Below are 22,557 nucleotides of genomic sequence, written 5' to 3'. Positions count from 1 at the left end.
CATCACCAGTGTGTGAATGGGTGGATGACTGGATATGTAAAGCGCTTTGGGGTCCTTAGGGACTAGTAAAGCGCTATATAAATACAGGCCATTTACCATTTAGGACTATTCAGGAGTAGTTGGTTCATAGACCTCAGCGCTCTGATAGCAGTGCAGGATTGCTAAAGTTCAGTTATGTAAGTTTGAGCCAAACCATTGTGACTCTTAAAAATATAAAAAACAAACATTTTAACTGGATTCTGAAATAAACTGCAAGCCAGTGTAAGGAGGCCAATAATTCCACTCAGTAACACTGAAACACAATCTTCTTGTACAGGACAAGCTTACTTTAAAACTGCTCCAAAGCCTCCACCAGTGCAAACATAGTAGAAAGATCCATTTCAGTGACCTGAATTAGTGAATGTGAGGCTGAGCAGAAATATCTCTTGTCTCCTTTCTACCACACCGGAAACATTTTGATTTTATAGCTGAAGATGGGCAAAAAAGTCTCTGAGTGGACGTCACAGAAAGTGCTTTGGTAATTTAGTGTTGGTGTCATTTTTCAGTTTCTGCTAATCTCAGTAAACGGTCTCTCTTGCTGGTGTCTTTTTGCTCAATCAAAAGCTGGACACGATGAAACACAATCCAGCTGTCACTCAGAGTAATTGGCTCTTTAATTTCTCAGGTTTTTCTCATTTTGTTTTACCCCAATTTTTTTTGATTGGAAAGGCTAACATTGGTTTAATACAGTTTTATATCAAGGTGATGCTAGGGATGCACCTTTCCAAATGGGCTAATTAGTGAGTACTACCTGATAAGCTGTTAACTCTCCAGAGCTACCCTCCTGTCAAATTATGGTTACACCTAGGGATGGACAATTTGTCAAAAATGTATCCAAACTGACATTCAGAAACTCGTAATCATGTCTGTGTTGGTTATGTTTTTTTTTTTTTGCTGTTTTAAATCCTGTTAATACTCCCTTCAGTATGCACTCTACCCTTTAAAACAGTGTTTCTCAAAATATGATCAGGTGAAAGGTTATCTGGTTCCACCTGCATGAATAACGGGTAGAACAATTACATTCTCTTCCACTAGAGGGCAGTACAACTACCTGCTCTAATTAAATGAGTTGCCAACTGCCAGTAAAACCGAAGAAGATGAAAAAGAATTTACGTAATAGTCATGCTGTGAATGACACAACAAAGCACGTAACAGCAATAGATAAATATTTGAAAATAAAACATAGTCAATCTGACCTGGGTCCTGAAGAAAATTCTGAGCCAGATGAAGGCCCTAGCATGAGCAGTGATCAGAAGAAAGCAAAAAATGTATAAGGGGGACATACTGAACCAATTCCGCTATGCCTGGTGCACAGGGAAAAATGATCAATATGCTTTTTGTAACATTTTTGTTTGGTGATGTGTCGAAATATGTGCCGTGGCTCCAAAAGGTTGGGAAACACTGTTTTGAAACGTCGCACTAAGTGTGGGGTCATGTGACTCAGCCCTATCTGGTGTGTGACATGGTGACATCATGCTGGAAAGCTCAAACACCAAGCAGAGATACATAAGGACCTTGTTCAATCTACAAATTTTGTCTTTTAGTAAAGAAGACATCAAACAAAAAGAAAGAAACAGAAAAACTGTGGAAAAAAAATAGTTCCAGCAACCATCTTTTTAATACAGTCTTTTACAGTGTCTCATCCTATAAGGCTGAGGTCAAGCGCGCTGTTGATGGTAAGTGATAACCAACTTACAGGTGGGCTCTTGCCAGAGTCACATGCTATGTGGGGCATACAGTTATTGATTATTAGAGTAGACCAAATAAGTAACATCTTGAGTAAACCCATATGGAAAAGATATATATAAATCTTATAAAGTTTGTATCTGTCTTGTGTGAAACTTGTATGAAAAGCATATAAGTGTGAAAACAGATATAAGATCCCTTGAAAAATTATATAATGAAACTTGTATGTTTTGGATACTTACTAAAACAATGTAATGCGAAAGTGGCCACTTTCATGAGTAAATCATGTAAGCCTTATATGGGATTACTCATGAAAGTGGCCACTTTCATGAGTAATCACATATAAGTTTTTACTATTTCTTTTCCTTATGGGAATAACTATTTGCTTAGTAAATTGATTGCGACCTGATAGTACTTGACTGTGCTTTCAGGCATGCTCAACACTGCCAGTAGAGTCGTGTACAACCCCTCACACATGTCCAGTAGCAGTAGATCTTTGAGCAACTCGGTAAACTCGACCACTGAGTTTACCGAGTGGCACACAAAGAAGCCTTACTAGACTCCAGGAACCCTTCTTGCTGGAAAGCACTTAGACAAATGAGAAAAAAAGATAACCCAAAGCAATTTCCCTAGAAACCCGACGTTATCATCTCAGCATCTTCACAGAAATAGATGTCCATTTCTGTGGGGGAGGACCACGCAGGGAGGATGGAGGAGCCAACCCCTAAAAAGTCTGCCATGGTAAATCAGACAACTGCAGAGGCCACACTCTCTGCCTATGACACACACAGAAATAGAGTGCTGGTGAATGCCTCCATGCACACTCTATGCCGGGAAGCACACAGTTTCTTTCTCACCTCTTACAGTAAAAGAATGCTGGCTATTTCCCAGAGGGAAATGATCAGTTTTCTAGCTTTTATCACCCCAGTGGAGGTCAGCCTTTTTACACCCAGAGCTTAGATATCCCCGCCATTTCTCACAATAAGATAAAGACACATGCTTCTATTAGTCAGTGAATTTATTGTCTTACGTGGGCAGTTATTGTGCATGTGGATTAGTAAGTGTTACCTTTCCTGTTCGGCATCCACCCTTTGCCATTTTTCCATCCCTCTCCTCATATCATTATATCAACAACGCTTACTTCCAGACCTTTGGCCTTCCCTGACAGAAAGCTGCCTCACCCCTCCACGTTGCCTTCTCTCACTTTGTAATCCAACTGTCTGACCCTTTACACCCTTTCTCCGTCTTCCTCAGCCTTTCCGTACGACCCTCGACGGTTCCCCTCTGTATCTTTAACATCTCATCAGATTTCACTAAATCTCTTCCCATCCCTCCACGTCTGCACACGTCCCTTCTGTGATCTGGGTGACATTTCTGCAGGCACGCCTGTCACGTCACGCAGAAGGGGGGCGCTGCCCTCCGATGCACAACCCAGGAAAGTGAGGGGCCCCATTAATGTCTGAGCCTAATGCTCGTACAAATGGTGAGGGGGCTCTCATTAATGTACAACGCTTTATTTGCAGCTTTGCACCCAGAGCGCGTTTCATTGAGTATGCAAGAGCAGGGTAAAAAAAGATGAGACCGGGGGAAGCAGGAATGAAAGAGCATCTAATTACATGACAGACTTAGCCTCTGGATCTCTGTGATTGAATAGGTCGCCCTTTCCTGATATTACTCCACAAAGCTTTCATAATATGCTCCCTCTGTCTCTCATGCCTGTCATTCTTATACACAGCTTGTGAGCCTTTGCTGCAGTGTGTGTGTGTGTGTGTGTGTGTGTGTGTGTGTGTGTGTGTGTGTGTGTGAATTTGTGTATATTGAGCCACTTTTCCTCGCACCAGGACAGCCAGCTCTGGCACATGCTTTTCGTTTTGGTCCTCAGCTTTCCCTGGGCTGTCTGCCTGAGTTATATTCGTCCCTAATATATTGACCCAGTGAATGAGATGAAGCTTAGGTCCTGTGTGCTGCCTCCTTTGTATTGTGTGTGTGCGCGCGTGTCCGATTTCTCTCGGGGATAACTAAATGTTACACGCCTGCTGCTGTTGCCGTGCAGTGGATCTTACTTTTTCGGCCACTGGATAACAAGGTTGACTCTCTGCTGGAGGAAGTCTCAGCTTTCTGCTCCGTCTGGCTAAATAGACAGCGCCTCGGCTAGATCAGACTCTGTGGGCGTTCGGGTGCACTCTGCTGCTTCTCTCTAGAGAGATTCTTCAGTGTGTGTCGGTGGATGGTCTGGTGGGTGTACGCACCAAAGAGGCCTTCACATACATATGCATGTGTCATTTCTTGGCCCCAGAGGAGGTCTGGATTGCAATTATTACAGGAATATAGCCTCGGGGAAACAGATACTTTGAAATGTTAAATATTTTTTTACATAAATGCATTTTATATTCCAGAAGCAAACTTTTATTCTTGACAGATGGATTATTTTCTCAAAAAAAGAAAAAAGGACTTATGTGCAAATAATTGACAGCCTCTCAGTTTCATCTTGCTCTAAATGCCCCTGGGTGCAAAACATCCAAACATCTGGCACTCTCGAAAAGTGGGACATCAGGTGTCGAATCCATACTCTGGTGCCTAACTGGGTCAATCCGAAGCGCTCGCAGAATTCTAATTTATATATTGAGAGGATTAAATTCCTGTAGAATTTGTGTGTGAGCAACTGCTGCTATAAAAAAAAACCAAGCAAATCCAGAAGCCTCTCCAAACAAGACATTTGACAAATGAGACTTTTGCACTTTTTCATCTACCATTCTCCCTATCTGCTATAAGACCCTGGCTCTCCCTGACATCATTACTAGACTTCTGTGGAAATCGAGTGCTTTCTTCTATAAACAGACAGGCAGATTGGATCTAAACCTGACAAGACCTCGCTGGGAAATTTAGCATGGTGCATTCATCGTATAAAATATTGAGGTGACTGATCGGTCACATGAGCGCGGGTCATTTCTGTGGAAACCTGTTGCCGGAACGTCACATCACTCATGGCTTGTCAGCCCCCGGTGTTATTTTTTCATCTATCTTTAGTTCCTTTTTTTTGCAGTGAGGCGTGACATTTTCCAAACAGTCAGGTTTCAATAAAACATTCTGTATCTGTCACAGAAAAGGGTGGGGTGGGGTGTGTGGGGCTAAGTCTGGAAAACAGCTAACCTTGTTTTTGTGACAGGCGAGGAAACTTTGCAGAATATGACAGGAACGATTGCATGAAGTGCCTCAGAGGAAAGCTTTTATATATTTACTCTGCCGTACAGTTATTTATTTATTTATTTTTTGCTATTCAAAGACTTCCCTGCATTTCTCGGCCTCTGCCACATCTCTGGCCTTTCCTCTCTTTTAATTCCATCACATTTTCTCATTTATTCCCTCCCTCTGGTAAGCCGTTAAAGTCACCCTCACTGCTCTGAGATGAACATACATCCAGGCTGTCTGTGCAGTAACAAAAACAAAACAAACACAGCATTTTGCCCTGCAAGTAGACATCAATTTACCCTGATCGTGAATTGGCAGTAATCGTCCAGACTGATGGTCAATCAAAAGCACATCACGCGCTCTGAGCGAAAAATAAATTAAAGTCTCCTCGTGCGTGTGTTCCCTTTCAAAACCAATACCTTTTCCGGTGTATGTTGTACACCGTGTGTAACCTCCCGCTCCAAGAAAAAAAGTCCAGAAAACTGATGCTGTTTCTATAAACTTTTTTTTTCTAAGACCAGAAAAGATAGATTGTTTTTTTCACTGAACAATGACATGGCTTTGTGAAACTTCTCTCCTATTTTCTTGGCTCACTAAAAGGAAATGTAGGGCTTCAGTGGAGATTGTGGAGATTCTGTGCTCGGCTTGGTGTATATGTAGCCTGGGGTGCTTTGTGGTGTGAACTTTGGAAACTCCAATAGCAAGGACCAAATCACTCCCAGTAATACTGTGTAACAGGCAAAGAGTGATGTTCATTTCACATTTTGCTTTTGTTGTTGTTGTTTTAACATTTTGCTCTGGATCAGTCCGAATAGTTTCACATGAATTAAGAAAAAAAATAACACTTTATAACTACCACTAATCAATATTATTATCAATATATTATTATTATTTTTTTTTACAAATCATTAGTTATCATTTGTTTCTTTGTACTATTGGCTTGTGTACTGACACATAATTACCTAAAAAACAACAATAACCATAAACTGTATATAAAAGATGGAAGTAGCCACTGTTACATCATGTTAAAGCCTCCGGGGGACATGTGAGTGTGATGCTAAAAGATTTGTTGCTTGTCAGGCACATCAACTTACTAGACCACAATTAGGCTTTGAAACAGCTCCAAACTGCTGACCCTTTGCTCATGCTAAGCTAGCTCTGATGCTAGCAATCGCATACTGCTACTGAATCATGATTGAATTGAACAAACTGACCTCATATGACCCTTTAACAATTATTAAGAAGTAGGCTCATCAATGAGAGACCTGACACCAAACATATGATTACGTTTCACACATTTACGTTGCATTATGAGTCTACAGATCTTTCTGTTGACCCCATCTATCTTCTTGAGGTATGATACCCAACCTAACTAACAAAAATTAACCAAGCAAATGAAAATCATTAAAACAAAGGCTGCAAACAGGACAAGAGCCTTGATCTCTGCGATTTAGGTCTCCAGCATCACCATAATTCCATCATCCTAATACTGACATTTTACATATTTTTGTGCCAGGTGTGTTATGCCACAGACACCAAATAACACGTTCCTCTTATCTCTGCAAAACTGGTTGCTTCTGCAAAATTTGAAGCTTTGGCATGAGGTAGCACTAGGATTCTATTTTTAATTTCTGTTGGTCAAGATGCAAAAATAAAAAATGATACACCAACAATGTCTGGAGAGAAGAAGAGCAACGCACACACACTTTCTATCCCAATTTTTTTTTTTTTTTAAAATAACATACAGTTCAATCAAAGGGTATACATGAAGCTGCGGGGTGACAGCAATATATAAGTAGATCAAATATATATTTTTAATGGCCAGTAGAAGGTGACTCCTCTGGTTTCAAAATGAAATCCAGCTACATATGAGTCTACGGGGAACTATACCTTCCCTTACCTGCTACCCTGTGACCTCAGTCACTGGTGGGTATCCTGTGATAGACAAGTAGTTAGATGATGAGTGTGCAGCATCCCTCTCTTTTACAGTCAAATTTCTTGTTGCTGACAAATATTCAAAGTATTGTTTTAATATTTAGCTCATCATCCAATAAGTAAGTATGAAACAGAAGACTTTGGTTAATTTGTAATCAATAGATTAAGCGTCGATTGGACACTGTATGCGTTGTATGCGTCTTGTCTCTGATGTTTTTGTTTATTAAAATGCCAACACATGCCCAGCAATCTGGACAATCTCGTGTTAGTTGTCATTTCAACTAGATCTAAAGGTCATGATGATCTATCAGGCTTTCTGTAATCCGAACCACAGATCAGAGAAAGGGTAACTTGCACTTTAAAACTGCTGCTTAAACTTGTTTCCATGTTCATAGATTTAGGCTAGATGCAGATCTGATCTAGACGGAAGGTTATCGAGTGATTCGTGTGACCTTTTTATATGAAAAAGTGGATGCATTTATGTACCAAATTGTTTTTCACCTGGCTGTGATGAGAAAGGGAGATTTTTCTTCAGCGAATGACCAACCTGCCCGGGACATTACAGCCACAGCTTCACCGGATCGGTTGAATCAGATACGGTCACATTGGAACGAAAGGTAGAAATGTCAAGCCTGAGTCACGAATAGCAATGAGATTCAGAGTGTGGCTTATCCAAGATGAACCCGAAAGGACACAGACAAAGATTATGTAGGATAAGTTAGTGCGCCAGAAAACCTTTTCCTAACTTAACCTCCTTGTTATTTAACATCCCAGCGGCTCAACACAGAATTCAGGAAACACTCCAGAGTATTGCTTGCTTAATGGATAGCACACTGTTCAAGTTAAGGGATTTGATTTCCCCAGGAGTGCTCATTTAGTGGCTGAGTGATACAGCTGAGTATTTCCTGTGTCACCCACATGCACTTTCAGTAAAAAGATATACTAGCATATCACTTATGTTCAAAAGCTGGTTTAGGGTAATAGCAATTGACTTGTACAGTATGCATTAGTTGGCTTAACTGCTCTTAAGAAGGGTGCTTGAGTAGCTTGAGTAATGCATTCCTTAAGTGGTGAATAGGTAGAGGAGGAAAGGTGAGACTCTTCAGGTTCTTTTCCTCTTTCGATGAGCTCATAGGAACGGGTGAAGTGTGCGGTGAGCGATCACCGATGAAATACATCACTCCTGCAGACGGCCCAGAGCAGATCAAAGCAGATCTGCTGCTGGGAGGTTTCAAAGAGCAGCTGTCATCTCATTACATCCACAGCTTTCATGTGAAAGGTTGATGAAACAGACTGTCTTTCGCCTGTCTTTCCATCATGCGCTGGGTACAGGACAATTACATTAATTTGGCCTGTGAATTATGTTTTAGTAATTCCAAAAACGTTCTTGGCTTCACAAATGGCCATAGCAAGACACATCATTGGAATACTGCCTGAATTTAGGATTAAGGGAACAGAGACTTTCTTGGATCACATCTGTAATGACATGGTATATGCAAATAAAAATTTAGTGGTTATTTGAAAGTGCAAGCGCAGCTTATAATAATCAAAATAAGTCAAAATAATAATAAATGAGTTCACAACAGTTAAACAGGTAATAGATGAATGTGGTTTTAAGAATATATGCTACTGGTATTGTATCAAACTTAAAACTTTAAATCTGAAAAATAAGTTAAAATGAGAGAGAATAAGAATTTATTTAATCAACGAGGTACTTTACTCTTTACTTCTACTGGTGTTATAAGCATTAGATGAGCAATTAGCAAAATATGCTAACATTTGAGTGCTAATATATTCACATTAATAAAGCAAGGATGCTAATTAATGAATAAAGGCAGATAAGAGAGAGAAAGAAAGATCTCACTGAATTCTGATTTGAAGTTTGTGGGAGAATTCTGTTCAGGAAAGATTATAGTAAAAGAAGAAGTCAGGAAACTAGTGCTGTTTCTATACATGAGCTTTTTATAGTAAAAGAAAGTTATAGATTTTGATATAGCTCTTCTTCTGCATTGTAAGGTAAGTTTACCAGGCTGTACATCACAGCTTGCCCTATAATCCCCCGCCCAGCAACCGTAAATTGGATAAGTGACTAATAAAATGGGTGGACGGGCAGATGGATCAATGGACTAATGGATGCAAGCTCACCTTTGCTAATTAGTGTTAAATATAAAGCACAGCTGAGGCTGGAGGGAATATTGTTGTACAAGGTAAAGAGGCATGGGATCGCGGGCAATCCAGCCAATACAGGGAGTGCAGAATTATTAGGCAAATGAGTATTTTGTCCACATTATCCTCTTCATGCATGTTGTCTTACTCCAAGCTGTATAGGCTCGAAAGCCTACTACCAATTAAGCATATTAGGTGATGTGCATCTCTGTAATGAGAAGGGGTGTGGTCTAATGACATCAACACCCTATATCAGGTGTGCATAATTATTAGGCAACGTCCTTTCCTTTGGCAAAATGGGTCAAAAGAAGGACTTGACAGGCTCAGAAAAGTCAAAAATAGTGAGATATCTTGCAGAGGGATGCAGCAGTCTCAAAATTGCAAAGCTTCTGAAGCGTGATCATCGAAGAATCAAGCGTTTCATTCAAAATAGTCAACAGGGTCGCAAGAAGCGTGTGGAAAAACCAAGGCGCAAAATAACTGCCCATGAACTGAGAAAAGTCAAGCGTGCAGCTGCCAAGATGCCACTTGCCACCAGTTTGGCCATATTTCAGAGCTGCAACATCACTGGAGTGCCCAAAAGCACAAGGTGTGCAATACTCAGAGACATGGCCAAGGTAAGAAAGGGTGAAAGACGACCACCACTGAACAAGACACACAAGCTGAAACGTCAAGACTGGGCCAAGAAATATCTCAAGACTGATTTTTCCAAGGTTTTATGGACTGATGAAATGAGAGTGAGTCTTGATGGGCCAGATGGATGGGCCCGTGGCTGGATTGGTAAAGGGCAGAGAGCTCCAGTCCGACTCAGACGCCAGCAAGGTGGAGGTGGAGTACTGGTTTGGTAAATGGCCTGTATTTATATAGCGCTTTACTAGTCCCTAAGGACCCCAAAGCGCTTTACATATCCAGTCATCCACCCATTCACACACACATTCACACACTGGTGATGGCAAGCTACATTGTAGCCACAGCCACCCTGGGGCGCACTGACAGAGGCGAGGCTGCCGGACACTGGCGCCACCGGGCCCTCTGACCACCACCAGTAGGCAATGGGTGAAGTGTCTTGCCCAAGGACACAACGACCGAGACTGTCCGAGCCGGGGCTCGAACCGGCAACCTTCCGATTACAAGGCGAACTCCTAACTCTTGAGCCACGATCGCCCCAATCATCAAAGATGAGCTTGTGGGGCCTTTTCGGGTTGAGGATGGAGTCAAGCTCAACTCCCAGTCCTACTGACAGTTTCTGGAAGACACCTTCTTCAAGCAGTGGTACAGGAAGAAGTCTGCATCCTTCAAGAAAAACATGATTTTCATGCAGGACAATGCTCCATCACACGCGTACAAGTACTCCACAGCGTGGCTGGCAAGAAAGGGTATAAAAGAAGAAAAACTAATGACATGGCCACCTTGTTCACCTGATCTGAACCCCATTGAGAACCTGTGGTCCATCATCAAATGTGAGATTTACAAGGAGGGAAAACAGTACACCTCTCTGAACAGTGTCTGGGAGGCTGTGGTTGCTGCTGCACGCAATGTTGATGGTGAACAGATCAAAACACTGACAGAATCCATGGATGGCAGGCTTTTGAGTGTCCTTGCAAAGAAAGGTGGCTATATTGGTCGCTGATTTGTTTTTGTTTTGTTTTTGAATGTCAGAAATGTATATTTGTGAATGTGGAGATGTTATATTGGTGTCACTGGTAAAAATAAATAATTGAAATGGGTATATATTTGTTTTTTGTTAAGTTGCCTAATAATTATGCACAGTAATAGTCACCTGCACACACAGATATCCCCCTAAAATAGCTAAAACTAAAAACTACTTCCAAAAACATTCAGCTTTGATATTAATGAGTTTTTTGGGTTCATTGAGAACATGGTTGTTGTTCAATAATAAAATTATTCCTCAAAAATACAACTTGCCTAATAATTCTGCACTCCCTGTATATGCGTACAGATTAAACTCCACAAATATTAAGTTCATGGAAGCACTGGAAGAAAAGCCAGGAATCATGAAAGTTTAAAGAACTTTCATTGCTTTGTCTAAACCCCATGGGAAATCTCGATGCATATCTTAGCAATAATAATAACAACACTACTAACTTGACATCTCAAACTTACACGCTCACAGTTAAGTGATTCTTTGCATTTTCTGTCACAAAAATATATATATTAAAATTGGCATTGGAGCTACACATTACCTAAATCATATTATTTTACTTGTTGTACTAAATATCTGCATTGTTGGCTGGTATTGGGTGTGTTTCAGGATCAATAACCAACACAAAACCTGACTTTTAAGTCATTGATCATTTTGACAATGGTATTCACACAGGATGTGCGCGCCTAGTCGAACTAGTCAAACAATCATTACTAGTCACTTGTCAGCATCAAATGTACTAATCATTTATATTTAATTGTTTTATATTGCAATGCGTCCTAATGTTATACAGCCATCTGCCACTAGATGCAGCATCATTGGTGAGAAGGCCACAACACCGGTGCTCCTTCACATCGAAAGGAGCAAGCTGAGTCGGGAGCCTCCTGGGGAAGGCGTTTCGACTGGGCATGTCCTACCGGGAGGAGTCGCTGGAGTAGACCCTGGAGAGAAGATCAGTCAGCTTGTGAATGCCTTCACGTTTACCCAGATAAGCTGTTGGAGGTGGAGAGAGGGAAGTGTATATTATCAGATTGTGTTATATATTATCAGTCCAAAATGATAATGATAGTGATCTAGCATCCTTGGTTATAAATCAGTGTAAGGCCTACATTTAACCGTTTTCAGTTTACTTTTTCCACACAGTGTCATCTAAAGCTTGATGACATAATGCACTGATGGCAGCTTTCCTACTGGACAGTGACTGAAAGACATTATAATTGCCTTAAACAAGCACCAGTTAACTGCCATTCAACAAATGTCACTGTAGTCTAAAAGTGTTCGCAGAAGCGTTTAAGTACATAATTACCTTTTCATTGTCGACCTGAATGTTGCTGCCGATTTAGAAGCCAATCTTTCTGTGATTATGAAAAATACCTTGACGTGTAAAGTAAATGATCCACTGTACCCACGATCTTCACTCTTCACTTCAAAATTTCTTTTTGCTTTAAACCGATGTCAGCAATTTTGAAGACAAAAGAAAATGGAGCCGAGACAAAAGGAAATGGAAAAAGAATAAAGTGGTGGAGGACATTAAAGGATTGGCCTCTCATGATCTTGATATAAAGTGCATTCTTGCATTGCAGCACTGATGGAAGAATTTGTGTTTGAAGCAATAGCAAAGCCAGACTCCAAAAATCTGTTTGTTTAAAAGCTGCTATATGTAGTCTGTCTCAACATGGCATTCCCAAAGGAATTCCTCATCGTGTAGTTCAGAACAATGACACCATCTTGGTGTACTGGTGTGGCTTGCTACACAGGTGTAATGAAAAAAAATCCAACCAAAGACAGCATTTAATCTTAAATATTTAACTTCAAAAACATCCTGTATTAGTAAAATAATATGATCAAAGTCTCACTGCCGCTAGTGAGATGGAGTTTTAGATATTAATATCTATAAGCTAAAACTATGCTTAATCCAAACTGTGGAAAGCAGTCAGCATCAGCATGTACTAAGAATTAAACTAAAATAGCTCAATAGTTTGGAAAGTCTGTAGATGTCTTCTGAATTACTCTGTGTACTCTTTTATGGTATTCATAAGATTTTGCAATTACTATATAATAAGCTCTCACTTAGATTTCATCCTGTTGTGTGCTGTGTAAACAGATCCACTTACTTGCCTCTCTTTTTGTTTTCCTCTTGCTAACCTGCAGCAGCTAACTAGCAGTCATTTCCCAGAGGCTGCATTGCTCACACAGGCAATTTCTGGCAAGGTGTAAGCCCAGGAGGGACTGGGATCAATTGGGGCCAGAGGGAGCCATGCCACAACTGTGAGGCTCAGGGACCTCTCGCTAATTTGGCCCCACCACTAAAGACACCCCACAGCTCCTCCTTTTCACCCTTGACCTCTCCCCAACCCTGTTGCTGTGTTGACAGCAATTTTTTTTCATTTTACCTACCTGGACTGACTTTTTCTTCAGTACAGTTTTCTTTCTCTCTTTTCCCCCCCCCCCTTTTCAGGCAGGCGGATTGTGACCTTTATATATTATGTCACAGTGGGTTAAGTTACTTTAATAGAAGGGCAAGCGGAGAATACACCCCTCCCACATCCTTCAAAAAGAAACAAACACAAAAATTATAAAAAATAAAAATAAAGCTACCTGCATTCTCCTTAGATGCCATCACTTATGTGTACTCCTTCCTGGCTGGATAACGCTAAAGTTTTATTACTACTATAGTTATCTACAGGTGGTGGAGGCATTTAAAAAAAAAAAAAAAAAAAAAATTACCATTTCATTCATAATAATGTATCGTATTCTGTAAAATCATATCTTGTTACAACTGTCCTGTGAGGATCACAACAGCTTTTAATCAGCTCAAACATAGGCCTATATTTTTAGTTTAAATAAATACATTTATTCTTAAAAAAAAAAAGAAAAAAAAAAAAGCTACAACTGAATTAAATAATAATGACAAAAGAAGAATGTGGTGTATTAGCAAAATACCTGGTTAGAGCTTTTACAGTTGGTCGACCAAATTGTTCCTCAAAGAAGCTGATCTGAAAGTGCTGGTGGAATCTGCACCTGTTCCTTTTTACGAAATCAGACATGGCAGGAGTTCCTCTCTCCATTATTAAAGCTTTCGTTGCTTACATGCTAAACGAGTTTTATTAAAAGTTTCTTACGTCACACACGTTGGCCAAAGCGGTTAATGTGTTGTATTTATGATGACAAATACAAGTGCTTATTTATTTTCTAAAGCACGATTTCCACAGCAAGCACAACTCTTAACAGATGTTGGAGCAGGGAAAGTGGAGCTAGTGACAGCTTATCTAGCACGCTAATCTGCCATCAGTCATCCATCAAAGACTAGAGGTTTATCTACAGTGCACATGCGCAAACATCCAGCTGCAAACTTCTTGTTTGGGCACACTCAGGGACATGCTCATGACGATGCCTACCCCATACAGATTGCAGTGGTACTGTTATCTGGAAGTGTTAATTGTGCTTCCAGAGACAACAGCAAACTGTGGCCACAAAGTTGTTTGAGATAAAAGGAGAGAGCTTGCTTTACTTTGGTATGCTTTTGTTATGAAACGGCTGTGTGCAGGCAGGAAAAGGACCCAAAGTGCAGACTTGAGATACTTGAGACATAACCATAAGACAGAACTCCAACAAAGAAACCAAAGACTAGAAATAATAAATAATATCAAAATCCATTTCAATATCCGAAATACTGAAACAAACTAAACACACGGAGCCGGAGATCAAAACAGGAAACACAGGAGCCCAGAAAATAACCAAACAAAAACACTCCCAAAAGGTTCAGGGGTCCAAAAAAAAAAAAAAAAAAAAAAAAAAAAAAAAAAAAAAAAAAAAACACAGTTCAGGAGGTCGACCGTGAAGCCAGCGACCGTGACGGAGCAGGTCAGGCCGCGGCGGCGGCGCAGATCTGGAGGCCGGCGGCGACAGTGATGATGTCCAGCTAATGGCCTGGAAAGTGGCCGGACCGGACGAGGACATGCGGACCGGACGAGGACATGCGGACCGGACGAGGACATGCGGACCGGACGAGGACATGCGGACCGGACGAGGACATGCGGACCGGACGAGGTGAGGCAGAACCAGATGGCGTGGAGACCTCAGGCGCAGACGAAGCAAGACGGGGTGAGGCAGACCAGATGGTGCCGAGGCCTCAGGCAGAGACGAAGCGGGACCAGATGGCAACCGCAGGCGACGGAATTGGTGGCGGCGGCGCTGCAGGCGACGAAGGCTGAACCTCCAGCGAGGTCAGAAACAGGTGCAGGGGCCTTCTGGGCAGTAGTCACTCCCACCCTGGGAGTAGGTATGGGTGTCGAGACTAGCGGAGCCTCAGCGGGCCTGGAAACTGGAGCAGGGACAAACTGGGCTCTAACCCCCCTCCTGCACCCATACATGGGTGCAGGAGATGGCTGGACTGCAGCTGCCCTGGGCAGAGGAGCACAGGAAGGCAGAGGAGCAGGCTCAGCAAAAATAGGTTTTAACCCCTTTTCACCATGATTAACAGTTTTCAAAATCCTAGGTTTAACAGTCTTAGAGTGACCTGACTTGGGGATGACTGAACCAGACTTGACAAAACCTGAACTGACAGAACCCGAACTGAATGTCTTAGTACTAGTAACATTGCTCACAGTTTTAACAGGGTTCATAGTGTTAACATGAGGATTATTGTCCTTGATTCCTCCCTGCTCAGAGGGAGCAAAATGAAAAAACCTTTCCCAGTCTACGTCATCATCCAAAAGGGAAGTTCCCCACAGATCAGAGGTGAGTTTTACTGTTAACATCAGATTGGATGTGAGAATAAAAGTCATTGTCGCTCACCACCGTGAGTTGCTCAGCAATGTCCAGAGGCAGGCAGGCAGGCAGGCAGGCAGGCAGGCAGGCAGGCAGGCAGGCAGGCAGGCAGGCAGGCAGGCAGGCAGGCAGGCAGGCAGGCAGGCAGGCAGGCAGGCAGGCAGGCAGGCAGGCAGGCAGGCAGGCAGGCAGGCAGGCAGGCAGCATAGTAAACAGTAGATCACGACACAGACACAGAGAAACACAGGGCTTAAATACACAGAGGGAGCAATCAGGGAATGGGAAACAGGAGGAAAACACAGCTGGGGCAAATCAGGCCTAAGGAAGCAAAACCAGACGCATTAACATGAGACATGGACTTTCAAAGTAAAACAGGAAACGTAACACAGAGACGTGGACTTGACAAGGGGATACAGCTGACAGGGGAGACAGAGAAACTAGAGAACACAGAGACATAACCATAAGACAGAACTCTAACAAAGAAACCAAAGACTAAAAATAATAAATAATATCAAAATCAATTTCAATATCAAGTTCAATAATATAATAAACTCAAAACTCTGGGTCAACGACCCAGGCACCCTAACAGCTTTAAATGATGTCCATTTCTTTAGATTTCACTGGACATGCACTGCTTGCCTTGCTTGCCCTGATGAAGCACCACTGATGTCACATATTGATTTCAGTTTTATTTTTTTTTAAATTAGTGTTATTCTAATAATTTGAGGTTATCCTGCTAGTACAAAGTCATGATGCCAGCCCATGTGCTTGCCTAAACTTAAAGCCTACTTCAAGTAGTGGGAAGTGTGTGTGAAAAAGAGTACCTAGTGCTGCATCTCATGTGTGAGGAATGGTAGACAGTCTCCCCTCCCGATTCTCCTGTTATGCATTGACAATTGTGAGCACATTGTCTGCAATTCATGTGTGAAAATGGCTTGTAAAATGGGCAGGTTTCCACTCACTGGAGACATACGACACAGTGAATGTCAAACCACAGAAAATATGGGCCATACAGTTCTTTTCAAATTACCACCAATGTATAGATAGTATCAAGAGGGAAACTACCAGTAATACAGAATGGAGCAATATATATATGTGTAGATAGATAGATAGATAGATAGATAGATAGATAGATAGATAGATAGATAGATAGATAGATAGATAGATAGATAGATAGATAGATAGATAGATTTATTTCAAAATAAAAATCTTTAAATGGGTCATTATTGGAAAAGCATCATATTTTTGTTATTTAATAAATTATTTCTGTCTGTTATTTAGGTCTGTTCACTTTCTCTCATGTCTTTCCGTCAACTTTGCGGGCAATTAAACCATTTCTGAAAATTAGCTTCAGTCTAGACTCATCTGCACTGTCTGTCCCTCAGGTCAGCAGTGCAAGGTAAAGCTGTAAAGCAGAACATCTGATTCTGTGTATTAATAACAGACCTACCTTTTTTCCTTCTGCTCTGCGAATCCAAGGTGATTATTTCTGCAGCAATTTTGCATTCAGCGAGTCATATTTCCTCCTCTTTCTCAGACTCAAGTCATCTATCTGCATGACCTGTAGTCTGGCACTGACCTTGTGAAAAGAATTACAGAAAAGTGCCACTGAGCGCTGATGAAAAGAGAAGCTGTTGTATTAATGAGGTGACGAGCACTAATTCAAACTGAAATTCTCGCAAACACACGCAGTCAGACGGTGTCACACTGGCGTAGACGCAGTGAGACTCCTGGGAACGATGGATCTTGATTAAGTGTGGGGAAGAAGGGAGTGTGGGGAGCGGAAGACGACACGTCAGACTTGTTTAACGTAAAGTTATGACATTTTTATGAGGCTTGCTTTGAAAATTGGCAAATACAGTACGCAAACTCTCTTTCTCTCACTTTCACACACACAACTGCAGGCATATCTGGCTCAACAACAAATTCCTTTACACAGCACATAGGCTACAAACCAAGAATACAGATAAGCCACTAAGCCATTTTTCCTGTAGAGTCCTGTGCACTGGGACACATCTCCCTTCTCTCTCACACTCAATTTCTGATCCTAACTTGATGGAATGACCTTGACCTGAGGAGTCTGCTATTTTTTAAGCTTCATTTTGGCAACTGTCAGCATCTGGGTGTAGGTGTCCGTGTGAGCTAACTTGTTGTGATTCTTTTTTTTTTTTAAAGAAAGAAAAAGAAAAGAAATCCTTTGTGCTTTGCTTTTTGTACACATAGTTTGGAAGCTCCCACGCTTTGTCCTGCAACACATTCAGAGTCTGTCAATCAATAACCTCCAATTACAAATATAATACACCCAATTGACTCGACGGGCGGGCGGCTAGATTGCAACGTGGAAAGCTATTAAAGGGGTGCGGTGCGGCATGCAAAAAGACAACCCCTGAGAGGTCTGTGTATGTGTGTGTGTGTGTGTGTGCGCGCACGTGAAGAGAGGTGAGCGGGTGGGGGCAGACAGGGCTGAATGGAGGACGCTGTCAGGAACTAATAGCTTTGGGATGTAGTGCTGGGCTGTGTGTGTACAGCAATCTCACTCACTGTCTTCACGACGTAGGAAGATGCGAGATGGGGAAGGTGAGAGATGAGATTCGGAGGCGGGGGGTGACACATGTTTGGGCATTAACGGAAGACTACCTGGTACTTTTGGCGTGTCTCCCCCTGTGTGTGCGACTGTGTGAGTGTGTATGCATCAGACAATGTGGCTGCAATCCCCTGCCATGCCAGGCCACACCAGCTGACTTCCAAATGATAAAGTGACTTCTCCAAGATTGAGAGCCACCTCTGCTGTGATACACCTCTGTCAAGAGAAGACAGGCATAAAAAAAGAAGAAAAAAAAGAGACTGAGGCAAGATAGCGATAGACAGTTGGCAGGGGGTGTAGTGTGTGTTGGGGTGTGGGTGGAGGATAAAGAGGACTCCGGAGATAACTGAAGCATTTGAGAGACAGGTGCAATATAGAGGAGGAAGAAGAGAATGCAAGGTGGGAGGAAGCAACGCGGAGAGGGATGGGGGGAGCGTTAGAAATGAAGGAGGACGATCTGAGGAAATGACAGAGAATGAAAGGTAGAGATATGGTACTGGACAGCTATTTATTCTCATAAATATCGCTGCTATCTTTTGGAAAGGCTGTGGAATTCTCTAAAAAGGAGAATCAGGGAGGCAGAAGTAAAGGAAAGGAAGCAGTGAAAAAGCTGAGATAATGAGCGATGAACAGAGAAAGCCGGTTGCTTTTACACGATCATATGGCTCACGGTTGCTCTCTGCAGATGTCACAGGATCCTTCAGAGCCAAAGGAAGTGAAGAAGTATAGGATGAAATGCGACTCCTATTTATTGTCAGCAGATTTCTTCACATTGACACATAAAATAGTACAACCATTGAGGCTAGCTGTCAAGGTAATTCCTGCTGTACTGAATCAAATTCAAGAAGAAGGTGAATCTGTACAATAAAGAGGATAAAATGCTTAAAGTCTGTTCTCTGGCAGTTGCTTTGTCAGTGTCATATGTTTTCTTCAACTTTAGCAGCAGGCCTTCACTTTCTGTGCTGGGAAAACTGTATCAATTATGCTACTACAGTCTCTTTTGGTCACAGAGGAGAGACAAATTAATTCCAGTACCCTTTTCCATTGCCCGTGAATAAGCCGAGCTGTCTCAGAAAAAACGAGGTAATGCATTTTTAAATCAACATAACAAGAATACTTTTATATTGAATCTGTCACCGAGCTACACATTAAGGATGCTTATGTCCTGAGTAGAATTTTAAAAAGCAGTAAATACAGTGTTCTCCTACCACAGCTTTATTCCTGACTTTGTGGGGAAAGTTTTAAATCAACATTTTTGGCTATGTAAGGAAAAACGGTTTCTGAAAATCAGAACTACACTTATGTTCAGTATTACACACAAAATGCGTGTTAAATGGGTAAATGTCCATTTAGGACATCAGCTGAGCTTTCATCTTAAAGTTGCAGTGGCGTTTTCACTGCTTGATATTAGCGGATATAAGAATGCTGTCAACTGATTTTGCTTTCTTACCCCTCGCATTTCAAGTGAATAATCCTAGCTGTGGTGGCCGATGTTTTAGTTAGCCAAGGGACATGAAAAACATTAAAACAGTAGTTGGCTGGTGTGTTTTTGCTACTGTTTGGACCAGATCTGCCCTGGAGTTTTTCATTATCCATTCAAGGCCGCTAGTCCACAGTTTACCTCAGCGGTCAATGCTAGGTGAAAAGTATCCACATCTATTAATTCTGAAAGAGTTTATAAAACTTTGTGAAAGGAGTCCAACTTGGGTCAGTGTGCAGAGCATCTCACTTACGACCAGTGACAACAATGCTGAGGTGAGTTGTTATGCTGAACCTTTCAGTCAGAAGGATTGCTTTTTTGGAGGTGTTAGCTGCTGTTAGCCATTGTTAGCTGCTGTTAACAAAACTGTCATTGAATTGGATTTTATTGGACACTAAAACTTTGTGAATAAACTGTCATACAATGTGAGAACATAATCAAAGGGGTTATCAAATGGAAGGTGTGATTATCTTGGGACACTTGTCAAATGTGATTAGTCGGGTGTCCTTTCCTGCCACTTTATTCAAATATGGTGGAGGAACATGGCGGGTTTCCTACCTATGCATTTGAATGAATTAATGATAACTTTTTGAGAATGCATCAGTGTGTGTACATTTTTAGCAAAAATAAATTTTTGCTAAGATTTTTGCTCCAACAAGGTCCAAATATACTTATATAACGACAGTAATAATAACATTATGTAGGAGGTCAGGGGAGACAATGCCTACAGCCATCTGTAAAACATGGTGGTCCCCTAGTCCTCACCACATTTTATCTTTCTCTCCTTCTTGTTGTTCTGTCTCTCTCTGTTGTAGGTGTGAGCATGTGTGCATATGTGAGGCTCCTGCCCTCTGTATAAGTATTGAAACATTTCTAAGTAATCATCACAATCTCTTTCACTCTCTTTCTCTTTCAAATATAAAATCGTGTCATCACTTTCCCCCAAATTTGTGTGAAAATTTGTTTTTACCCAGAGTATGAATTCAAACATTGGGTCTTTAAACTGGATATACTCACAATAAAAGGTTCTCAAATCTGTATTTAAAGCACTAGATGAGCCACATTAGTTAACTGAAAAATTGACTAAAATCTAAGAAGATCCCTAAGTGTTGGCTAAAGTTACTAGCAACAGATTCCCTAGTCACAACCTCAAACACACCATTTTGTGGGAAAAAACCCCCTTCAGTTTTAAATTAAACGACAGACCAGTCGCACAGTTTTATTTAAGAGGAAGCTCTTAAACCAGCCATTCTGGTATTGGCGCTCAAGAGAGTTTTCTTATAGTGATGAAAGCAAATATTTATTTCATATATTTACTTTATGGAATGGAGCGATTTTTTTTGTTTTGGAGTGTAGAGCTTATTTTTTCCCTCAAACAGCATCAGCTGCTTTAACACAGAGAGAAATGCAGTGGATTGACTGTGCAGTGCACACCGTGGATGCTAAAAACAGCTTAAAGGTGGAAAGTCGCAAAAATTATGCAATAAAGCACAAAAGCTTTGGAGAAGCTGTGTATTTGTACCCTGACACATAAGCAAATATAGGTCACCTGATCTGTTTTGTGAAAATGAACATCATCTGTTCTTTACAGTAACATTTAAGAATATGTCAGGACTGTATTGACTCCGGCAGAATGATCAAAGGATTGAAACTCCTTCTTAAACCCTGTTCAGTTTTTAGGCAGAGAATATTTTGCTTCAGTAACTTTTTAGCTACTGAATCCCTTTCCGAATGATGTGTTTCACATTTTGGACACACTGCATTACCAGGCGATTTCCCGAGGGCCCTAATTCTCCAAGAACTTGTCTTCATTTTAGCTGCACCATGGAATATGTCAATGTGGGAAAAGAGAGGGGTTGGGATTTGTGGGGCATTAGCAGGGCTCGAGACAATCTGAATCTGTAACAATTTCCAGGTCAGCAATACTGACCTCTCCATGCTCGAGTCATTGCTTCTTCCTCCTCAGCAAGAAGGCAGGCACCTCTCTAATTTACGTTTTTTATTCAGTTATTTTTCCCTCAGTGTTTTAATTGACATGCTGATATGAAACAGAAACTCATATTGCGCATTCCTATTCTTTCCAAGTGTCTCTTTATGTTGTGCTGGTTTGTCATTAGTGTGATCAAACAGATGCAAAATAGTCCATCCTGCTAGACAAATCTTATTTGTTTGCCGTATTAGGGCTAAATCACAAACCCTTTTATTCAGTCAGGACAGCTATAGTCGGAGAAAGAATGATATTTCCATCTGCTCTAATTTATGCTACGCAAGCATGGCTTTGTTCTGGGACCTCCGCGCCCTCTCTTTGTGCATATGTGGAATGTTGGAGGTGGCGAGATTTGGTATGAAAGGAGGTGCTGGTGTTGTTGTGTGTTCCAAAGGAGCTTGCAGATATGTCGTGACTGTAGGCTTGCTAAAGGACCTCAAATAGTGAGTTAATTAGAAGCACTGGATGGCATGGCTGAGCTATATAAACATCAGCTGAGCTTGACTTTGTGGCCTGCCTGAACTGAACTGAACATCATGCTTTAGTTGTATGATTCGCCGCTGGTCTCATAGAGTTTAATGTTTTTAAGCAGCTCTCTCGTACAGCTGGAAATCAGAAACCCAAGGTAGCAGATGGTGATGTTAAACACACGGAAATGACCCACTAGGAAGCCTGACTTTCTGCAGCACATAATATGCATCCAAACTCTTACATCTAACTCCAATTTATGGAGCAAAGTTAGCAGTTATGAAGCAGAAAATGTGCTTGAAATTTTAATCAGCCGGGATTCTGTCACAATTGTCACACTCCTATTCACAGGCAGTGTAAAGGGTCTCACATTTGTTTCCCACTCTCTTGCCTTCCTTGTTAGTGCCTTTCACTGAGGCTTGTTTACGCCCTCAAAATGTAGATCCAACTGTCCAATATTATAAGAGTAACATGTATGAGTTCTGCTTTGGGGTTAGTTTTTCCTTTTAATGTGTCACATTAGGAGCATCATGTGTGCTGTCAGAACCAGTGCTCCAAAAAAACACTCCAAATTCCACCAGAAATAAATA

The 22,557-nt window shown here is 41.4% G+C and overlaps 1 long non-coding RNA gene across 2 annotated transcripts in view; it reads left to right on the top strand.

Moving 5' to 3' along the window:
- LOC143414704 (uncharacterized) overlaps positions 1–22,557 on the top strand; it is a 78,660-nt gene that overhangs the window by 49,462 nt on the left and 6,641 nt on the right. The window contains exon 3 of one of the 2 annotated variants that reach the window (XR_013095393.1): positions 11,486–12,352. The exons of the other annotated variant lie outside the window; for it this stretch is intronic. This is a non-coding gene — a long non-coding RNA (uncharacterized LOC143414704). Of the gene's footprint in view, positions 1–11,485; positions 12,353–22,557 lie in introns of those variants that run through there. 2 annotated transcript variants of the gene reach the window in all.

Source organism: Maylandia zebra, linkage group LG22, assembly GCF_041146795.1.
Source record: "Maylandia zebra isolate NMK-2024a linkage group LG22, Mzebra_GT3a, whole genome shotgun sequence".
Taxonomy (NCBI): domain Eukaryota; kingdom Metazoa; phylum Chordata; class Actinopteri; order Cichliformes; family Cichlidae; genus Maylandia; species Maylandia zebra.
Note: the sequence above shows the minus strand (reverse complement) of the source record. Positions and strands in the feature narration are given on the sequence as shown.